The sequence below is a fragment of the Lissotriton helveticus genome, chromosome 6, assembly GCF_964261635.1.
Source record: "Lissotriton helveticus chromosome 6, aLisHel1.1, whole genome shotgun sequence".
In the NCBI taxonomy this organism is placed as follows: Eukaryota; Metazoa; Chordata; class Amphibia; order Caudata; family Salamandridae; genus Lissotriton; species Lissotriton helveticus.
Window position 1 is genome coordinate 986,876,233 of NC_136067.1, and position 22,621 is coordinate 986,898,853.

A 22,621-nucleotide genomic window follows, 5' to 3' on the forward strand; every position below is an offset into this window, starting at 1 on the left:
GCGTGCTTCCTGAGGGGCCGCTGTGCTGCCCACAGACCCCCTCGTCGCTGCAGCTGCCCTCGGTGTCTGAGCTGGGCACTATCTCGGGTGAAGCAGCCCTCTGTTTCCTGTCTCTGGCCTTTTTGCTCCTGCTGTCTCTTGGTTCCCCTGCATTCCCATCCTTAGGTCCGATGTTTGTGCCTTTCTTAGGGGCAGCCGTTCTGGCTGCATGCCACTTCTGTCCTGGTTTCTTTGGAGGCGATGCCGAGAATGGTGCCCGTCTAGGATTCATCTACTTCCCGTGTGACCCTTCATGGATTTGCTGGTCCATCCATTTTTTTCCTTTCAGGGCCACTAGGGCCCTGGTCTTTTCTAACATGGCCTGCAGATCGGCATCCAGATCAGGTCCAGCGTCTTCTCCTGGTCTTTTCCTGCCTTTTCTGGGGGGCTCGGGCTGCCCCTGCGGCTTCCCGATCTGCGCTTGTATCGTTGCCTCTCTTCCGGTCCCTCCACTTCTCCCAGCCATCTTGCTGCTGCACTTGCTTCTTGTTGAGGGGGTTGAAGGAAGCTACTAATATGTGTCTGCTGCTCCCACCGGAGAGCATACCAGACAATATCCTGCCCAGGCTACCTTCCATTGTGCTGAAAACCACTCCTGTAGAGTGCGTATTGGCTGTTGCTCCTTTAAGGTTTGATTGTAACTGGCTGCCAGTTGTTGGCCCTGCCCAGCCTGATCGTGTGGATCCTTATCCCCTTTCTTTTAAAGGTTGCCTCTGTGATTTCCCCAAGCTCGGCCCAGCAGAAAAACCTGAATTTTAAGCTTGCCCCTTGGAACTGCAGGGGTCTCCCTCCCCTCTTGTCACCGCCAGGTGCTAGCCCCTCCCCACCTGGTCACGGAGCCCTTCATTGCGTGTCTCCGCATTGTAGTTACTTTTGCCTCCTTTATCTCCCGCCTTACACAGCTCTGCCTGATTAAGGAGACCTTGGTCGAGTGATGGAGCACTCCTTCGACTGGCTGCCTTGTGATCGTTCACCCCGCGCCTACGGACGTCTGGGGTGGCCAAGGCATAGCCTGCTCTTCCAGGAAAGGGAGCAGGAGTCAGTCTCAATGTGCTCCGACCTCGGAGCGAGTCTCGTTCTTGAAGGCAACCGGGTAGTGTTCCGGCCGACCTCCCCAGCTGCAGAGAGTGCTGACCCGTGCAAGCTCCGAGTAGTGCTTGCTGGATCACGATGCTGCTCGTCGATGCCAGACTCCCGTTGTCGTCTCGCCTGGTTCAGGCCTCTAGCCAGGTGAGTCTTCTATAAGTTCTCTGCAGTGCTGGGGGTGGATGCGTGCTTTACTTGGGCCCTGTGCCCCTCTTTTAACCTCCCCCCAGCCGCTTGTCACCTCGCCCAGGGGCGACCAATCCTGGTCACCCCTTTTTCGCAGGCTTCCTATGGGGGAGTGGGTGTATCTCCCACCCCGGGCGGCGTTTGCTCTGGGTCCTCATTTGGTCCGACTTCACCTTTCTGGGCCCGGGTTCCAACTCACTCAGTACTTTACAGTTACCTGATTGGTTTAAAGGAAGCATTAACAAAAGTTCCCAATGTTGCTGTTTCACGTGCCACAATACTTAGCCTATAATTGTATTGTATTGTATTGTATATGATTTTTATATAGCGCAAATCACCAACCGGTCTCTAAGCGCTTCTAGAGAAAGTGAGCAAGTCACTAGAGCAGAAATAACTGGCAGCAGCGGATGCAGAGATTACGCAGTTGTTAGTGCCTCTCTGAAAAGGAAGGTCTTTAAGAGCTTCCTAAAGATGAGCAAAACCGGTTCCTTTCGCAAGTACTCCGGCAGATCATTCCAGGCCTGTGGGAGGAGGACAGAAAACGCTCAACCCCCTTTGGATTTGGAGCTATACCTGGGTGTAACTAGCCTACAAGCCCCAGCTGATCGTAGAACCCGACCGGGAACATACTTCATCAAGCGATCTTTTATATATTTAGGTGCCTCACCATTAATTGCCTTGTGGGCGATACAGAGACCCTTAAACGGCACTCGCTGTTTGATGGGCAACCAGTGCAATTTATGTAACAGAGGGGTGGCTTGTGTCCTCCTAGGGAGTCCAAAAATGAGCCTAGCCATATCATTTTGTACAACTTGCAGTCTCCTAAGGAGCTTCTGGGGAAGGCCAAGGTAAAGGGCATTCCCATAGTCTAGCCGAGAGATGACAGTGGCGGAGACAATTGACTGCAGTGCGGATGTGGATAGGATAAGAACCAGTTTCCGTAATTGCCGAAGTATACCCGTACAGGTTTCCACAACAGAGGAGACCTGACACGACATAGACAATTCCGAATCAATTTTCAGCCCCAAGATTTTTACCGCCGGGACTGGTACTGGGACCACTCCCAATTCTAAGGGCCAGAAAAGATCTTACCATGGGCTATTATTTGTTGGAACAATGAGCACCTATGTTTTATCCGGATTTATTTTCAAAGAATTGGCTGCCATCCAATTTACAGTGAACCTGAGCAGATTTTTTACTGACTCCTGAGCCTGACAGGAGTTATTAAGCCGGACAAGAAGTTGAATGTCATCGGCATAATTAAAGACCCGACAATCCATACGGGTCAAGGCCTCTACCAAGGGTTGCAGATAGATGTTGAAAAGAAGTGGAGATAATGCAGAGCCCTGGGGTACTCCGCAGGACAGGGAGCCCCGATCCGACAACTGCTCACCCAACTGAATCTCTGAGTACGGTCTGACAGAAAAGACCTTAGCCATTGATGTACTTGCCCATCTATACCCAGGTTCGTAAGACGGTTCAGCAGTATGTCATGGCTGACCATATCGAATGCCGCTGACAGGTCTAATAAAATCAGGACACTCGTCTGTTTACTATGGGCCCTAACTCTGAGCTCGTCCAGGACGGACATCATCACTAGCTCTGTGCTATGATGTGCTCTAAAGCCCTCCTGTCTAGTATGGAGCAATTGATGATCTTCCAGATACCTTGCTAGTATTTTCAATACATGCTGCTCCAAGATTTTTACTAGAAAGGGAAGCTGCGAGATAGGCCTATAGTTTTTTATGGTCAGGGTATCCGCACCAGCCTTTTTCAACAGAGGGGTGACCCTAGCTTCTTTCAGATTATTTGGTAAGTAACCCAAATCTAAAGAATCATTGAGTAATCCCAAAACCTGCTTTTCCAACCCTGGCAGAGCCATTTGAAAAACCCTCGGAGGACAAGGGTCCGCTCGGGAGCCTGATTTAATATGCTTTATTAGTGCTACCAGAGTAGCTAAATCAAGACTAGGAATTTTAGACAACTGACTGCTAGGTAAGGGGGGGCTAGTCTGGTCAAGGGAACTGAAGTCAATAGGAGTTCTAGTGATTTCCAAGATAATGTCCGTAACTTTCTGAAGGAAGAACTCCTGAAAAGCATCACAATCTGGGGATGCGATTGTGGACTTCTTCTCAACTATCTGACTCAACTCCTTCAAGATGGCAAGGGTCTCTTTTTGTTTGTTTCCTGCCCGAGCAATCCTTCCTTCATAGTATTCTGCTTTCCTGACTAGGATAGCCGATTTGTACATAGCAAAAAGGATTTTATAGGTTTTTAACTCTCCTGGCGCATAACTATGTCTCCACCACCTCTCAGCTTGGCGAAAAAGTTGTTTCTTATCCCTTAGTGTATCATCAAACCATGGGGCCCCCTTTCCTTTATCTCTGACCCTTTCTTTTCGTTCTGGTGTCACTTTATCAATAGCCTGCTGTAAGTGAGTAAATGAAGCTTCACTTTTATGATCCAGATTATCCTCTCCCATATAAGAGGAAGGGTTTGAGTGTAGCGTGGCTATTAGGCGATCTGCCTCAATATTTTTCCAGATTCTGACCTTCCTCCACAAAGGCAGAGGCATCGGTAGTTGACTATCACTTGGGACCCAACATCTCAACAGTGAATGATCCGACCAGGCACAGGGGCTGATATCAGTTATCTGTGCCCAAGGCTGTGAAGACCAAATTAGATCTAAGGTGTGGCCTTTTACATGAGTGGGACTTTTAACCAGTGGCCGCAAGTCCAACGAGAGCATAGTGGTCTCAAATAGACCCGCTGCCGGCTCTCTCTGCATCTTGTCCCAGTGATAATTAAAATCCCCCACTACTATGAGACGTTTACATCTGGAACTTAAGTCAGTAGTGAGCTCCAAAAAAACCTAATTGAAACCAGGGGTAGTCCTAGGGGGCCGATAAACTACCATAAGTACAATGCAGTAGGACTTCAAGGAAATTTTTATCCCCAAAACATCCGCATTGTCATAGCTTTCTGCCATAATTTTAGTAACCATCATGCTCTTGTTAAAAAGGAAAGCCACCCCACCCCCCGGAGTCCCCTGATCTATTATGCCACAGAGCATCAAATTCCATTGGAAGGGTTGCAACAATATCAGGGGCAGATGTATCCCCCAACCATGTTTCCGTAAGTGCCAAAATGTCTATATCTCCATCTTGCAGCAGTGAGAAAACTTCAAGATGGTGCTTCTGCAAGGAGCGAGTATTAAGCACAGCTACCTTCAGACCACATGCGATAGGGGCATAAGTCTGTCCCTGAGTCCTCAAAGATCCATCAGCCTCTATACTGTTAGGCCTCAGTAGGTTTCCGACCAACAGCCTTGCCTGCACACTTTCCTCCAGCAAATAGTTACCCAAATTAAGGGACCATAGAGTTTCTGCCACATAAGTCATCGGAGGAACAAGGGGTTCTGGTCCCGGAACCCGGCCGGGCGCGGACGGGCGCAGAGTGGCTTGCCTTTGGCGCGCCGCTGGCGCGCCCGCTAAGCCAATCAGGAATCAATCAGGAATCAAAAGTCAATCATTCAGGAATCAATCAGGAATCATTCAGGAATCAATCAGGAATCAATCAGGAATCTCTAAAAGTCCAATGCTTTGTCTGAGGAGGTCATTTAATATTGTTTTTTCTTTGTATTGAAGGGTTTGCTCCCTGCATTAATAATGTGAAAGCAAAAATATACATATCTACATCACCAACTCTCTATAATCTAAATATAATTTATCAATTCACATTTTGTCCTCCTACTCTGAAGCTCTTACCTTCTTAAGGAGATTGAAATGTAAAAGCTCCCACAGCCACCTCCAATATAGTGGGGTCTTGACAGGAAGACTACAAAGACAACACATGCAAAGTCTATTTGAGAAAGTCATAATTAGCTCAGTATCGACTTTATTCATTTTTCTTTCATTCCTTTCATGTGCCATAATCTCTTCAGAATGCGTCAGCTTCCTGTCGAATAATGTAATAGTAAAATAGTCATGTGTCATATTAATTTTAAAGATTGCCACATATAAGATAACATAGATGATTTCCATTATATCATTGTTTTTGCAATTACAATGCAAGTTACATTAATTTTAAAGTGAACCATAATTATTTCGAAATGAATACATTGACTTCACCACGCCATCTTCATGCCAATGTTTGTAATATTAATTACTTCACTGTGTGCCAAATGCAATTCAACATGCTGCATGTTTATTGCAAAATGTGACATGTATATTTTATTGTGGAGAATTTGAATTTATGGGCATGCCAAATAAATTGTAACAAGTACCATTTTCATTACAAAATATGAAAATTAATTTCAGCAAGTGTTTTACTGTCAATGTAATTTTGATTTCAGAAGCAGGAATTTTGTTTTACGTCAATGCCTTATGTATTGATTGTTTTATGAACTTACTAATATTGAGGGATATTGTGTCTGGTTGCAAAATATATTATATTCATTCTGGTGGATGTTATGTTAATGTTGGTGTGAACTATGTATTTCCTTCTGTGTCATTTTTTCAGAACTCCATTTTTCCCTGAATACGTAGGAGGAGTATAAAAATAGTACAATAAAGAAAAGATGGAATGTAAGGAGCATTTAAGGAGGTTTAAGGACTTCTTGCTGCGAAGGCAGTGGGCGAAACAAACGATGAGCACAAACATCTAAGTAAAGCGTGATAGGGAGCCATAAGTCCATACGTTTTGCAGCCATGTGAGCCGGGAAAACAAAAGCAGTATCTAGTCTGTGATTATGGCAAACGTTAAACCACCACGCCTTAAAGGAGATGGTGGAAGAGTTCTTCCAATTGGCCGTTATCTATTGAAATGCAGCAGCTAACAATAAATCAATAATCTGAGGCTTTAGTTCAACATCGTCCCAACAAGGGGAAAGACTACCTAAAAAAATGTTAGCATGAGAGAAAGGAATACTCGTATGAAAAATCACATTGATTTGAGCCCAAACCTGTAACCAAAAATCATGAACAGAGTAACATAAGAACAACATGTGAAACAAAGTCGCTTGTGGGGAGGAGCAAGACCAGCATGCATGAGGAGACTTTGGAAAGCATTTATGAAGGTCAAAGGGTGTGTAGAGAAGTCTATTATAAATAAATAACAGGGACTGTGTTAAAGTCGCCGCTCTCGAGGATTTGCGGATCTTATTCCATATCTTGTCCCATAAGGAAATTGGCCAGGACGTGGTGAGATCATGTTCCCAGCATTCCTCCACTTTAGATTTAGGCCTAACAGAGTCATTAGTATGAAGGTATTTGTAAATGGAGGAAGCCTTGGGAGTAAAGCGTAAAAAGGAGTGAAGTGAGGAGGTGGGAGTGGGAGAGATAGGAGAGGAATGCAACTGAGAGAGAGGGGCATAAGTTGTCAGTGCGGCCTCTCTAAGTAAGTGGTAGTTACGGGTAAAGGAGGCAGGTAAACCATAGAGGGAACGAAGAGTAGTGAAAGGTAAGAAAGAAGAATGAGAGAAAAGTTGAGAGATCCATAGCAGCCCTCTGCGACGCCATGCCTTCCAAAAGAAAGGTTTGCTACAAATAAGTAGGGCGTTAGTATGCCAAATGGGAGAAGAAAGAAAATCAGCAATAGTCGTAGGGGGGGAGGGAGAGGAAGATAGGAGCAATTTAGTAGTGAATTTGTGAATGGGAGTAGAAATGGAAGAGGGTTTACGGGAGAAAGAGAGATATTCAGCAAAAGAAAAAGGAGAGAGAAGAAGGAGCTCAAATTTAGCCCATAAAGGACAAGGAGTGCTAGGGTCTTGCAACCAAAAGGAAGCTTGTCGTAATAAAAACGCTTTATGGTAAGCAGGGAAGTCTGGGAAATTGACTCCGCCCTCCAATTTAGGGCGAATCAATCGAGTAAGGGACATTCTAGGTTTTTTGTTATTCCAAAGAAAGGACATCAAAATGGAGTTAATCTTTTTAAAAAATTTAGAAGGAATGGATACTGGAATATTAGAAATAGTATAGAGGACTATGGGGGACAACATCATTTTAATAGTGTCAAGACGGCCCCACCAGGATAAGTAAAGAGGGTGCCATCTGGACGTTAGGTCCACCAATTTTTGAGTACATTTGGACAGACAAAGGGAAACAGTATCTGAGATAGAAGGAGTAACATGTAGACCAAGATATTTAATATGAGAAGAATTCCATGTGAAATTAGAGGCAATGAAATCAGGTTTAAATGTAAACTTTGTCAGGGGTAGGATCTCACACTTATCGTTGTTAAGTTTGTAGCCAGATATTCGGGAATAATCATTCACTTCAGCAAGGAAGGCGGGAATAGAATCAGTGGGATTAGAAATAAAAAGAAGGATATCGTCGGCATAAGCGGTCACCTTGACTTAGGATTCTGATATTTGAAAACCCTGAATATTAGGATTCTGACGGAGTTTGGATAAAAAGGGTTCTAAAGTTAAATTAAAAAGGAAAGGAGATAAGGGGCAACCTTGACGGACACCTCTCCCCAAATTAAAAAAGGAAGAAACTTGCCGTTGGCAAAAACCGCTGCACGGGGATTAGAATAAAGTAAAGAAATCAGAGAAATAAATTTAGAACCAACACCAAACCAATGAAGGGTATGAAAAAGATAGGTCCATTCAACCCTATCAAATGCTTTTCAGCATCCAGGGCGATTGCCGCAAGGGAATGGGGCAGGTGACAGGATTTGGATAAAACATTAAATAAAAGTCTAGTATTATTAGTGATGAAACGACCCTTGACGAAACCTGATTGTTCCTCACCTAAAAGGTCTGGGAGAAGAAGGTCAAGACATGCTGCAAGAGATTTTGCAAATATTTTATAATCAATATTAACCAAAGAGATTGGCCTATAATTTTTGCAATATTGAGCGTCTTTCCCTTCCTTAGGTATCAGACAGATGTGTGCGTCGGAAAAAGAACCTGAGGAGGCACCTAAAGTGAGGAAAGTATCTATGAGGGAGTGTAATTTTGGGATGAGAAGTTTCGAAAAATGAAGGAAGAATTCAACAGTAAAGCCATCCGGCCCAGGGGCTTTATCTTTTTTGAGATTCTGGAGTGCTGTGAGTAATTCTTGTTGAGAAATATCAAGCTCTAAAAGAGAGAGATCAAGAGGGAAGTGGGCTGGCTTCTGTATGGTGGAGAAAAAACAGTCTAAGGACTGAGAGGAGGGTTGGGTTTCAGAAGAGTACAAGGTTTTGTAGAAAGCAGAGAATTCAGCAAGAATGTCCATATCCTTATGTTTAAGATCAGAGTGTGTATCATAGATGGATTCAATATTTGATTTGTTATGCTTAACTTTCAGATAATTAGCTAAAACCTTCCCAGCCTTATTTTTGCCCCCATAAAACTTTGCACTCGATTTCAATAAATATAAAGAAGCATCTTCCGTAGATTTCTTGTTAAATTTCATTTTGGCATTAATCAGGGCTGTTAACATGTCTTGCGATTGAGAAGTGAAATAAGAGTGCTCCAATTTCTTAATATCAAGGAGGAGAGCAGCCGTGAATTTGCGAGCAGTTTTCCGTTTCATTGCCACAAAGCCAATTATAAAATCTCTCGCCGCAGCTTTGAAAGCATCCCAAATGGTATGCTTAGGAATAGAAGGGGTATCATTGAACAAAAAGTACTAATCCGAAAATTCAGTAAAGGAGATAGTGAACTTGGGATCCAAGAGAAGGGTATTATTGAAGCGCCAACGCTTGCGTCCAGCTGATTTAGGAAGGATGTCAAGCTGAACTAAAGTGAGGGCGTGATCCGAGAGTAGAATCGAGCCAATCTCGGCGTGAGTAAGAGTTTGGGCAATATTATGAGTGACAAAAATGTAATCAATCCGGGACTGGGAATGATGACATGGAGAGTAAAAAGTAAATTCTCGCGCCTCCGGATTACACAGGCGCCAGGCATCAGTGAGCTTATGTTGGGAAATGGCTTGGGAAAAAAGTTTATGGGGCTTATTGGGAACAAAATGAACTTTAGAGTGTCTATCCAGGAAGGGATCAAGGGGCTGATTACAATCCCCCGCTAGGATGAAGTTGTCATCAATAAATCTGGTGATATGCTGGGAGAACGTATGCCAGAAAGTAGGGTCACCACCAGTGGGGGCATAAACATTAGGAAAGGAAATTGGAACACCCTTAATGGACAATTTAACATATGTCCAACGACCTTCAACATCTGATTCCTGAGCAAGCAATGAATGGGACAGAGTTTTGTGACACAAAATAGCACCTCCATTACGTTTACCATCACCCTGAGAATAGTAAACATCACCCACCCAACCTCGTTTTAATTTAACAGATTCTTAATCAGGCAAATGAGTCTCTTGCAGAAATGCAACATCAACATTTAAACGAGCAAGGTGCGATAAAATTCTCTGTCTTTTGATTGGAGAATTAATGCCCTTAACATTCCATGTAACTATTTTTAACGACATAATATAAAAGATAAATAGAGAATAGCAATAAAAAAAGAAGCAAAAAAAGAGCCCAGAAGAGAAAATAAGCAAAAGAGAGAGGAACATTCTAGAAAAAAGAGGATAATGAATGTGATATGAGTTATAGAAATAGAAAAGAAGAATTGCGAATGAATTAGCAGGATTAGTAGTGAAAGTATGAGAAAAAATGAAGAAAGATGATCTAAGAGAAAAAGGATCAAGGTCCAAAGTATATGAAGAGTAATGAATAAAAGATCAGAAGAAAAAAGGAGAGGAAAAAGGGAGAGGAAAGAATGTGAGGAGAGAGAAAAAGTGTGGATTAAAAAAGTGATAATGAAAACCAGTTAAATTAATAGACAAAGGAGAAAAATGCAATTGACAGATAAAAAGACATGAAGAAGGAAAGGACAAAGGAGTTGATGAAAGCAAGGAAAAGGAGACACCTTTGAACAAAGTAGAAATAGGAAAAGAAGCAGGATTAAGGGAAAAAAGGGAATAGCAAACATCAAGGGAGGAGAGGAAAGCATACTTACGAAGGGTGGAACCAGGGGAGGACAGTCAGGAAGGAGAACAAATGAGAAAAACTGAAGGGGGGTAGCGCCAACTGGAGGAGGGAAAACAACCAGTGCGAACGAACCACCAGACCGGGGGGACAGCACACAATAAACTGTGGATTCTGTGGAAAAAGAAACAAAAGACATGAGGTTAGCGGACACTGAAACTAAGTTTAGAAAACTGTTAAAGACCTATCTGTTCACCCTTTAGTTTGGCCTCTGGTCACGGCTTCCTCTCTCTCCACAGCGCGGGGACACGCCGGGATGGCGTCGCCATGCGCTCTACAAACTCCTTTATTATTATTATTATTATTAGAGGAAAACATCCGGAGGCGAAACAGTGAGAACATGGTACCAAACAAAGATGAGAAACGTATGAACAAGTTATATAAATATAAGGAAACAAAAACAACAAGGAAGGTCATATAGGAAGAAGAGAAATTAGCATGACAAGTATGAACAAAGTCAAAGTCAACACCAACTGTGCAGATCAATTAAAGAACAACAACAACTCAGGAAAGTCATGGAGGGAATGCAGATGAGGAGCTGGAAAGGTCCATGTCAGATGTTTGACAGGAATTCAGGAAGCTCCGAAGGCGAACAGGATCATCATAAGTCGTCGTCTTGTTGTTATGAGTGACTCTGAAAAGACAGGTATGAAAAAGGCCGTATCTGGCGCCAATGGAACGAAGTTCTGGTCTCATATCCAAGAAGGCTTTACGACGGCTGGCTGTAGCTCTGGCGTAATCTTGCACAAAGAAGAGGGTGGATCCTGACCATGTGAGGCGAGGAGAAGCCCGGGCTGCCGAGAAGACTTTAAGAAGATCAGTATACTCCAGGAAATACATGATGACGCCTCTTGCTCTTGAAGAGGCGGAAGCAGATGAGGAGATGCGACCAAGCCTGTGTGCTCGCTGGATGTTAAGCACGGTACTTTCAGGTAAGTGGAGGAGCTTAGGTAGAAAAGATTTGAAGAAAGCAATGGGGTCGCTCCCCTCACAATTCTCCGCCAGGCTGTAAATGCGAAGGTTGTTGCGTCGATTGCGGTTTTCAAGCTCCTCGACCTGTTTCTGGAGGGAAGAAATCTGCGACTGCATGTGCGTCACCTTGGAGGATGACTCCTGGAGAGAGAGATACTGCGCTCCACCATCGTCACTCTTACATCCATCTGTGACCAATTATCAGTTAAGACCTGTAACTTGGAGTTAGTTTCCTCCATGAAAGGTCGAAGAGCACGTATCTCCTCCAGCAACAGCTCCATAGATACAGCTGAGGAAGAGCCCGTCGTGATGGAGGATCCTTTTTGAGGGGTTTCGTTGTAGCCTTCCCTGAGGATTGAACAGAATGTTCCGCGTTAGACTGCGACATTTGGACAACAGACGCCTGAGAGGCTTCCAAATGAGCCAGCGCAGAAAACACTTTCGAATTTTTAATAAAGATACGTCGTGGAGTCTTGGAAGCACGACCAGTTGCACCCCTATCCAAAAGATGAGGATCACCTCCAGAGAGAGAAAAAAAAAAAAAGGAAACTAGCACTTGGAATACTCCGTTCTTGTGAAAATGAATACGTGGACGAAAGAGCAACACAGTCAGCAGGAGCACACAGGAGGGAAGCCAAAATGTCCAAAGAAAGCCGCTTCAGAGCCACCTAAGAATATCAAAAAGTCACACAGGGTCGTAAAGCAATGTCCAGACAGGCAAGCCGTGAAGCTCTCATGCAAGGAGGCAAAGCGCAAAATGTCCGTTAAGATGAGGGGTGACAAGCTGGCGCACTGTAGAAAAGGAAGCATCCAATAGAAGAGGAAGAAAAGTCACAACATCATAGTAATTGAGGGCAACTTGAGGTGAATGCGCAGCCGAGAAAAGGACCATGTAGTGTGAAGAACTGTAGGCATGAAGAAAATCCAGAAATGAAAGATTGCAGGAGAGATAAATTAACTGTGTCAAGGAGCCGACATAAATTGTTTCCACAGGTGATACAAGGTGGGAGAGTGCCAGGTGAGGGTAAAATGGCCGCTGAAATCGTGACAGCTGTAGGCGACACTTGTAAAAGTTGGGGCAGTAAGGCTAATGGCAGCAGCAGCTGAAACAAGGAAATATTAGCTCATCATGAGCAGTCCAAGAGAGCAGGGACATTGCGGGAGGTCAGCAGGACCAGGAAAGAGCAGCGCGCTGGACGCGCGTTCCGAGCATAAAATGGCGGTCGCGGCCGTCATGAAGCCACGGCCGCTGGCTGACGCATCGGAAAAACGGTGAAAATCGCCGAAAAATGCCTGGGCTCAGTATCGCGGCACTCCCCGCATACTCCGGTGACACATTCTTTTCATGAAGAACGCCGACGAGAGGTGAAAGCTGGCAAATCCCCCGGTCGGCACGGAGCGCTCACGTCGGAGCTGCCATCCACACCGGGCGCTAAGCCACGCCCCCCCAAACGACTGAGTTCTTAAACTCTCATTTATTCCTTATACGTATAAGAATAATAGACTATGATTTCGGGTAATTATAATCAATTGAGACAGAGTTTATGTAGGGCACAATAATTATTAGTTGCTTTATGTTTAGTGGTTTTGGGTAATGAATGTAAAAAGTGTTCAATTGAGCCTAAGCTATCCACAAATTTGATTTAAGACGTTGATGGTAGAAGAACACATCCTCTCAATAACATCTGACTGTTGTAGAAATGTGTATACCATCATACACGAAAGTGTTTGCTTCATTTCTGTTCTCTGACGGAACAGTTAACCATATCCTTTTAATACAATATATTGTTTTAGAACGTGTTTCTTCAGTTCATACAACTCATGGAGCCAAATACTATTACTGGTGCAAGGTAAGAGAATACCCAGTTTGCTTAGTAAGGTTGACAGATGATTGTTTATCATGTGATCCATGTGAGAAGCTGTAGTTAGTACACAACACAGGATAATGTGCAATTACTTTATTGCAAAGGTAAGGAGCAGAGCCACCCTAGAATCCTCCCAAAACACAGTAGAATTAGAACCCACTACAAAACATAATACACCAGGTAGCGTGAGCCCCTACACAAACCCACAATTCACCCCTCCTCCTTCAAAATAAAAAAAACTATTTGTTAACATAAAAATTACAGATCAGGCAACTCACCTATTTTACCCTATAAAACGGAAAGGAAACAAAGCCAAAAGGAAAAAAAAACTAAGAAAAACTGATTACTACCTTCATGAACATGATCCTCTAACAACTTAGATCGTTTCTGTGTTCTACAGCATTCACCCAATACTGCACTAAGTGATGCATCCTCATCTTGCCCTTGTTCAGTTCCCTTGTCTGATACCCTCATATCACCAACATTATATGGTAATGCATCTTCAGAGGTACTAGCCAGGGACTGAATGACCAGTGACTCTGGATTTTCACTCAAATCTACCTGAGTAATGTTGTCATCAATAGTGTGTTCTGCATCCAACCACTCAAATACTATATTACCTCTGTTCTCCTTCAGATTCCTCCATTCCTTAATGTTGCTCCACACCACCCACTTAAGATTCCATACTTTACTATTACTTAATCAGACAGCATTGTGCAACACCACTACAACTTCTTATGTGCATAGAATGTACTATCTCCTTTGCTTATAAATCCAGGTTTACTATACAAACCCAATCTCCAACTTGAACAGCCACAGGTTTGGTACTATTCTTGGAATCATACAAAATTTTACTCTTCATATGTCCCTTTGCTATGGTGTCGCTGACATCTTCTATTGACCATGGTTCAACACAATTACAAGGCAAACATCTGGGGATGTACATGGTTCTTGGATTCCTACCTCTCATGATTAAAAAGGTGACAACCCAGTGTCATCCTTCTTAGTGACCTTGTAGGCCCACACTGCTTTCATTACTTGTACTTCCCAGTCATTGTTGTTTACACAAGAAGCCTGAATCATGCCTTTAATTACACTGTTGAACCTCTCAACCATGCCATTGCTACTTGGGCTATACAGGAAGGTTATTTTCAGTCTGACTCCAATTGTATCGCAATACTGTGCAAATGCATGAGACTTAAATTGCACCCCATTACTAAAAATAGTGATTGGTATTCCTCCTGAACTAAAAACATCATCCATGATAATCAAAACGGTGTTTGTATCTACCTGTCACACAATTTTGACTACCTGCCACCTTGAAAATAGATCCATGATTACAATTAAATACTTTTGTAATGTACCCACTGGCCCCATTATATCAATGGCAATGGACTCCGACTGTTTTTTTGGACAGTGACCATCGCTCATCGGGGGCCTGAGTGTCTGCAGAGACGTGTCCGCTCTAGAGCATTCCATGCATTCCCTGACCATGCGTTCTATACAGAATCCACCCCGGGTCACCAACAAAGTTTCTTGACTACCACTTTTGTGTGATTAATACCAAAATGACACTTGAAAAAAAAACAGATAATGGACGGAATGCTGAACAAATAAACATTCACCTCCAGTCACAGATCAGGGCTTAATCAATTTTTTTTGCTTACCATGCAACCCCAGCTTGAACCCAGCAATATGCAAATCAGTGTTGACCCTCCTCCCCATGGGAAGAGCCCGGCCCGAATTTCCAGGCTAGGTCCTCCCTGGACCAGAAACCAGCATCCTGGGATCAGTTCCATTGTGACACAAATACAAAATGCTGGTTTTAAGGTGATGTGGAGGGACGATTCTGTCCCCTCTCAAAATTTCCCAGCTATCCAAGGAAAGCTTCTTTTGTTAGGCCGCATGCTTCTCATAGAATTGTCTACCTCTTGTAACACCATGTCCCTCCGGTTCTCATGCTTCCACTTCTCATCTTCACATTCCTCCAACTGTGTTGGCATCTTGGATAGAACATCTGAAATCCTAGCCATCCTGACTGATGCTTCAGTGGTAACCTCAGTGGTTAGTAAATTTGCCAGTGTTTTATGGCTGCAATGAAGAGTAATTGGTGTACCCCACACAACGCTCTGAAATGCTCCAGAGCCAAAGCACAAGCTGAGGCCTCCTTCTCAATGGTAGGATATGTTTCCTCAGAAGGTGTTGAGGACCCTGACACAAATGCCATCACACCTTCCACCCCTTTGTCGTTCATCCTAATCAACGTAAGACCCAGACTTTTGTTACTTGTATCGGTTATGATAATACAATCTGCGCTTGGGTCAAAGTTTGGCTGCTCTCATTTTACACTCTTTTATTATCGAAAAGCCTTCGTCAAACTGATGCAAGCCCGCAAACTTGGCACCAGATTGCAAAAGTTGTCCGATGTGGAAATATTTCTCCCCACACTTTGGTATAAACTTAGCACATTATTTGGTCAGGCCTAAAAATGACTATTAAATCATCCTTACTTCTGGGTATGGGTGTGCTCATTATAGCTTGCACCAAGGGCGGTTTAGGTTTAATTCCAAATTCATCAACCACATAGCCTAAACACGAAACACAAACTTTTCTTAGCTAATTTACATTTGCTAAATTCCACTTTCAAACCTTTTGTTTCAAGAATGGAAAATACTTTTGTCAGTTTTGAATAATACCCACTTCTATTCTTGCCAAATACCAGGATGTCATCCATGAAAAAACATTATACACTGTTCTTTGGTGATGAAATTGAGCATCAATCTCTGACTGATGACTGAAGCTAAGCCCAACAGCATGTGTTGGAATTGAAAACAATGATCTGGAGTGATAAAAGTTTTGCACTTCCGAGAATCAGGTGTCCGTGAAAACTTGTGATACGCAGATGATATTGTGTATCGAAAATCATTGTGCATCCTTGAGTAACAATAACATTTCATTGACCTTTGTTAACGGAAACCTGTCAATGGTAATGTCATTGTTTAAATGGAACACACTGAGGCGTAATCTGATTTTTCCATTATTGCGCTGAGCTACCACCATCAGATAAGTCCATTCAGACTCCTCAATGGTTTCTATCAACTCAGATGACACCAATCTTTCCAATTCTTTAGAGACTTCTTCCCTTATAGCCATTGGTGCATTTCTGACCTTGTGTACTTTGGGGCATGCATCGCTCTTCAAGCTAATTGTATGCTCAATACCCACCAGATTACCCAGCTCCTCTTCATTTACAGCAGGATATTTTTTTAAGCAAGATGTCACCCATAGCTATGCCATGATCTACAATCAACATTTGTTGCATGCTAGTATGGTCCAACACAGTATGCAAATCTTTCTGATCTTGCCAAGCTATAACTGGCGGACCTTTTTTAGCTAAGTAAAGCTTCCCATGTGAAACCCTATGTTTGAATTTGAATGTCAGTCACCTGAACCAGAGGATATCTATTTCATATCCACTGTACCCTTCTGGGTCTATGTCAGATTTAATTAGAGATTCATCAATCTTTTTCACTAAATATTCTCTCCAAACGTCTTTATTGACAATGGTATAGGGGGGCCAGAATCAATAAAAAGGGTCAATTGTACTCCACCAATTGTCATTTTGTTGACATCTTTTTATTTTGAACACAGCCATAAAAATACAGTGCAGTGGATACATTTCAGAGTGCAGCACATTAAAATGGTATCCAGCAACATAGCATAGTGACACATTAGCAATCAAGAGTACATAAACGACTGCGCATCCCCAACACCCTGACCCCAATGCAGCACGCATCCTCATCATATCAGCTTCATGGCACCTACCCCTAGGTGTCCCCATGTTTACAGTAGGCACTTCAGCCCGCCTTGTAACCTTTCCCATTTTTTAGCAACCCCAGCTCCGGTACACACCTCTTTCGGCCTGCTGGCAGCAGTCCATGTCTTTTCTCCATTCACGAATCCCAAAAAGGGTCGGTGCGCCTCATGACCTCATCACATTCCTTTTACCTATCCCATCCCCCACTTCTATCCACAACTTTGTGTATTTAGGCCAGTCACTCTCCCCTTGTATCTTTTAAAAGACTTGGCATCCATCGGGACCTCACTTGCCACAACCCTTGACATCACTATCTCCAAGAAGATCTAGAGAACTGGGCATGCACACAAAATATCCAGAAACATGCCTTCTTCCTGCAGACCTTCACACAATTATAGGTGGTCACCCTCCCTAACTTGTGCAGCAGTGTTGAGTGATAGGACCTGTGCAAGATATGGAGCTAGATGAGTCTAAAGCCCGTTCTAATTGTTAGAACTCTGGGGCCCAGTAACGCCTCTCCACATTCCTCTCAGTCCATCTCCCCAAAGGTCAGCCACCCAATTATCTCTCAAGGAACCCAGCACGTCTGGGGCATTGTTCATTATCTTCTTATATGTTGGTGATATGTCCTTGTACAGCAAAGGATCAAGTAGAAGCTTGTCCTCTAAGGGGGAGGACTCTGCTACCTGTACTTCACCTGTGATGTGTTCCTTTAGAGCATGAACCACCTGTAGGTCTGTAGGCAGCAACAGAGTTCCAGTTCTGACAAACAATATTCACCCTGAAGTGTCTCAAAAGGCAAGGGCTGCCGTCACTTTCCACAGATCTCCCCAATGGTCAATGCCCAGGAGCCCCCAGTGAGAGAAAACTGATAGGGTGCCCACCTCTGAGAGTAAGTCAGTTTCCCACAGGGGGTCTGTTCTGTCACCTTACCTGCCCATCCCAGGAATTTCAAGGCTGCTGACCATATCTCCACCACTGTATGAGCACACACTGGTAGAGTTTCTCTCCACCTTCACCTATACAGTAGCGCAGGGTACTCCCTGGGGCCCTTGGCCTCCCTGTCCACCAGGAGCACTGGCTCATGTTTATCTGCATACATCCAAACATTTATCACTATAAGCTGCGAGGCCCAGTAATATTTGAGGATATCAGGGACAGCAAGGCTACAATCATAGAACACTGTCCGATCTTCACCATTAAAAACAACTCCCTCACAGAAATCATTTGGGGTCATTGTTATTTGTAGAACTCTACTAATTGTTTACTTGTTTGTGTAAAAATGTGGCTGCACACAAAAAAATTGGTGTGGACCTTTTGTGCCCAAGTACCTGTGTATGCAGCCCCGTGGCACACTGGTTTCCAGGATACAGAGCGTGGCCCAGCCTACCTCTCTTGCACCTCTCCTGGCTCAACAGCAGTGCACGAGCAAATGTGACTGACTGTGGTAGGGCAACCATAACCAATGGCACACACATTGCATGCTCTTCTCACCTGTGTGTCAAAATTGTCCAAATAACAGCTGACAGCTCTCTTCAGGTCATGGTAGATATTGAGGCTTCTCCCAGGCATCCAGGACAATAAATCAAGCTCCCAGAACACTAAATCCAGCATGTCTCCAGAAAAAGAGATCCAATGAAAAGGCTCCGACTCCTAAGCCACTGCACCCTGATGGTTCAAATGTGCACCTTGGCACACTCATCACCAATTTGTGGTAAGTACAGAATACAGGATAATATGCAACTACTTTGCCAAGGTACAGAACAGAGTAAACACGGTCAGTTCTGTACTCATGTCTCCTTCAACTGCCACCCCAGAATCCTCACTCAACACAGTAGAATTTAAACCCAAAACAGAACATATGGCACCAGGTGGCATGAACCACTGCACGAGCCCAGAACAGAAGCGTAGGGCTTTGTGCATTGGTTGGCATCTGTGAACGTACTTGGTCCATTATAAAGGGGTGGTTACATTGCATACAAGTGTTTGTGCTGCTGTGGATTTCTTTGATTGTACTATGTAGTCTTTAGGTTTTTGTACATGTGCAACACGTTAGCTGGTTGTAAATCCTTTATAGTTGTAATTCATTTTTAAATGTACCTTGTCATGGTAGCCAGAAAAGACCACATTTGATATTGTGTTGAAATATATAATCTCAGTAATGAGCTCATGGGGTGGTGTGTTTATTAAAAAAATGATGGGCAGGTGGATATGAGAATTAGGTAGGGGGAATAAAGTGTTTGTATTGTATGCATACATTAAGGGTTCTTGCTGTCTGTGAGGTATCTTTGTTTGCAGTGTGAACAAACTTTGCCATTTGGTTCCTTAGTATATTGATAAAGCCAAAGTTTGGTGATTGTACACTGGAAAAGCCTGTCTTGTCATTCTCTTTAGGAATGTTGTTGCAATGTTATGAATCCCCGTTAAGATAATGGATAAGGGTATGAATTGGGGAATGCTGCTGCTGCAGCATTTAATGAGTTTTAGAAAGAGAACTAATAGTAGTGCCAGATATGCATTTACCACTAGCAATAATACCAATGTCACAATATAGGAGTTTGAATAGGTCTTAGAAAATGATTCCCATGCTCAACCCTTGGTAGCTTGGCTGCGAGCAGGCAGGCTTATCTTCAAAGATAGGTAAGAAAAGTATTTTAAAACACAAATTCAGTAAATAATTAAGACAGAACACGCTACATGAATCCAACACCAAGAGATGAGTTGGCCTAATGGGTAGTGCGATTGACCTCAAATCTGGGGAACCGGGGTCGAGTCTCGGCAAGGATACGCAACATCCTGTGATTCTGGGCAAACCACTTAATGTCCCCTTGCCTTCCAAAATTTAATGCGTGTCCTCATGTAATGCAACTGGTGCTCTTGTAATGCTCTCTGATACTTGATACCTTTGGGTCAAGATCGCCCTTTATTGAACTCTGTAAAAAAAAAAAAATACCAATGTATAAAAATGGGAAATATTATCTTTAAAATGATCCCAAAATGAAAAATAAAACCACTATAAGGAGCCAGATATATGATTTTTTAAAAGATTAGACACTTTCTAGTGCATAGAAACCAACAGTGCCACATTTGGACATTTGATTGCCTCTGACAGGGACAAATTCACACTTAGGAATTTTTCTAGAGGGTTTCACGCCAGGCGCCACGTAGCCTCCTCTAGCAGGCCGGATTCAGTGAGGAACTCCTTCCTGAAGTTTCAATTTTGGGTCCAAAGTGTCCAAAACACAATCCATGGGTCTGGAATCACCAAAATGGTCCTTGAAAGTTTAGGAATTCTGGGCCAGATGTAGGTAGCCCAATACCGGTCGGAAACGGCCGAAAATACCGATTTTCGGCCGTTACCGACCGGTATTGGGCTATGGAGATGTAGGGGCTTAAAAAACATACAGAATCGGTCATTTTACCGAATCGGTAATTTTACCGAATCGGTAAAATTACAGAATCGGTAAATTTACCGATTCTGTAAATTTTACCGATTTGGTACATTTACTGATCGGTAAAATTACCGATTCTGTATTTTCAGATGTAGGTAGCACTTTTAACAGCGTTAAAGGCCTTTCAGGATTCGGTATTTACCATGTAATACAATTGCATGGTAAATATGAATCCCTGTGTACATGCACATCTGTGCATGTACACCTGTGCCATGTGGCACACAGACATGTCCTAAGGGCATGTATGTGTGTCACATGGCACACAAGCCTGAAACAGGGGTGCAACAGGGTGTCAAAGTGACACCCTGTTCCCCTTGTCAATTTGGTAATTTTACCGATTCGGTAATTACCGAATCGGTATTTGCCATTGATTCCTATGGGCTTCAAAGCCCATAGGAATCAATGGCAAATACCGATTCGGTAATTACCGATTCGGTAAATACTGAATCCTCCTGAATCTGTAAAAATTACCGAATTTTTACCTACATCAGATTTACCGATTCATAAATACCGAATCGGTAAAATTCGGTATTTATGAATCGGTAAATCGGATTACCTACATCTAGCCCTCTGTTTTCACAATCTACTTGAACAAAACCCTTGGAAATCCACTGGTAGTACTCCAGGCTGAGGATTCTTTGTGGTGATGGTCCAAGTGATCTATTTTAACCTGTAGTTTGCAGGGAGTCCACTCTTTAGTCCTTTTAGAACAAGGTAGTTCACAGGGCTGTAGTTTGGATGTTGCAGGAGGCACAATCTTCAGAGTGCAGGGCCTGGTTAATGCATATCAAACTGCTCAGCGTGGACCCTTCTTGGTCTCTTAGGTTTCAAACAGCAGATCTGAGCGGCACTGCCCCTCTCAGATACAAATGCAGTGTTCCCGTTGGTCTAGCAGAGGGAACTCCTGTCCAATGAAGTGCAGGGCAACATCCCAGAGCATGACCACTTCCTCCAAAGTGTGGCACAATGATACCTCAGAAAGCACTATTTCTCCAAAATTCAATATGTCAGACTTTTCAGCAGGGAGAGAAGAGGTGGCTAAACACACCTCCAGGATTGCTAATCTCCGTAGTTTCTCCCCTTTGCATCTGTTCATTCATCCTCAGGCCTAGCATCTGTCTGGGTTCAAAGTGGAGATTATAAATGAATCTGGTGTATTCTGCCTCTCTCCTCCTTCTGTTGAAGGATATTGATTATGAACCCTCCCACTGCCCTGTGATTCCTGCATAGCAAAACCCTGCCCTACCACGAGAGCTGGCTAACCCTAGAGGTCTTTATCACCTCATCAAAGGACCCTGTCTAATCCACTTGACTCTGACCAATCAGGACAGACCACTGCAAGGTTGGATTTTGGCTTACAGACAACAAATTCTTTTAACTTCTTGTCTGTATATTTTAGGAGAAATTCAACAAAACCTTATTGTTGGATTTAATAATAACGTTTGGGAAGTCCTTGTATTATTCTTCTAGTGGGAATTATTATTTAATAACTTCTCAGCATGTTAACCCATGTGGCACGGGATTTGCATGGGACAATTGGCTTTTCCCCATTTTTCCAATACCAGGGCTTATAAAACATATTTTATAAGAGCCCTGCCTCTATCTGCAGTACCCCCATCCCTAGAACACTTAGGGGAGACTTTAGGGGTTCTGAATATGTAAACATATTGCAGATCCTCCCTCCACAGTGCTCTTAGCACAAACATCGATTTGGTGAAGCACTTTACCACAATGTGGGCATTGAAATGTACAATTTAACTTAACCCAGGGCATCTAAAACTAATTTTATAAGGGTCCTCCTTATAAATACCTGACCCCCCACCCCTGGCACACCTAAGGGAGACCTTGAGGGTACCAAATATGCCCAAACATGTAGTTTAATAATTTTTAAGTTCCCCAAAGTCAAGTTTAGGTACAATTTGCATTTTAAAAGCAGTCCAGCAACACAGTGCTGCTTTTAAAGTGATCTCAGGATTCAGCAGTGCACACATGCAAGTGCAGAAAAGGCTCTTGACCTCTACACTGCCCTGCTCTATTTTATACTAGGGACTTAAAGGTAGTTTCAACCCCCCTTCCCTATTATGTACTATGGCCTTACAGGGAAGGTCCTGCCAATCACAGTACCTTAACCCATAGTGTACCCTAGCGTATGTAAGTGTTTTTACTGTATTTGAAGGGGAGATTTACTACGTTTTGCACAGTGTTTTTTTTCACAA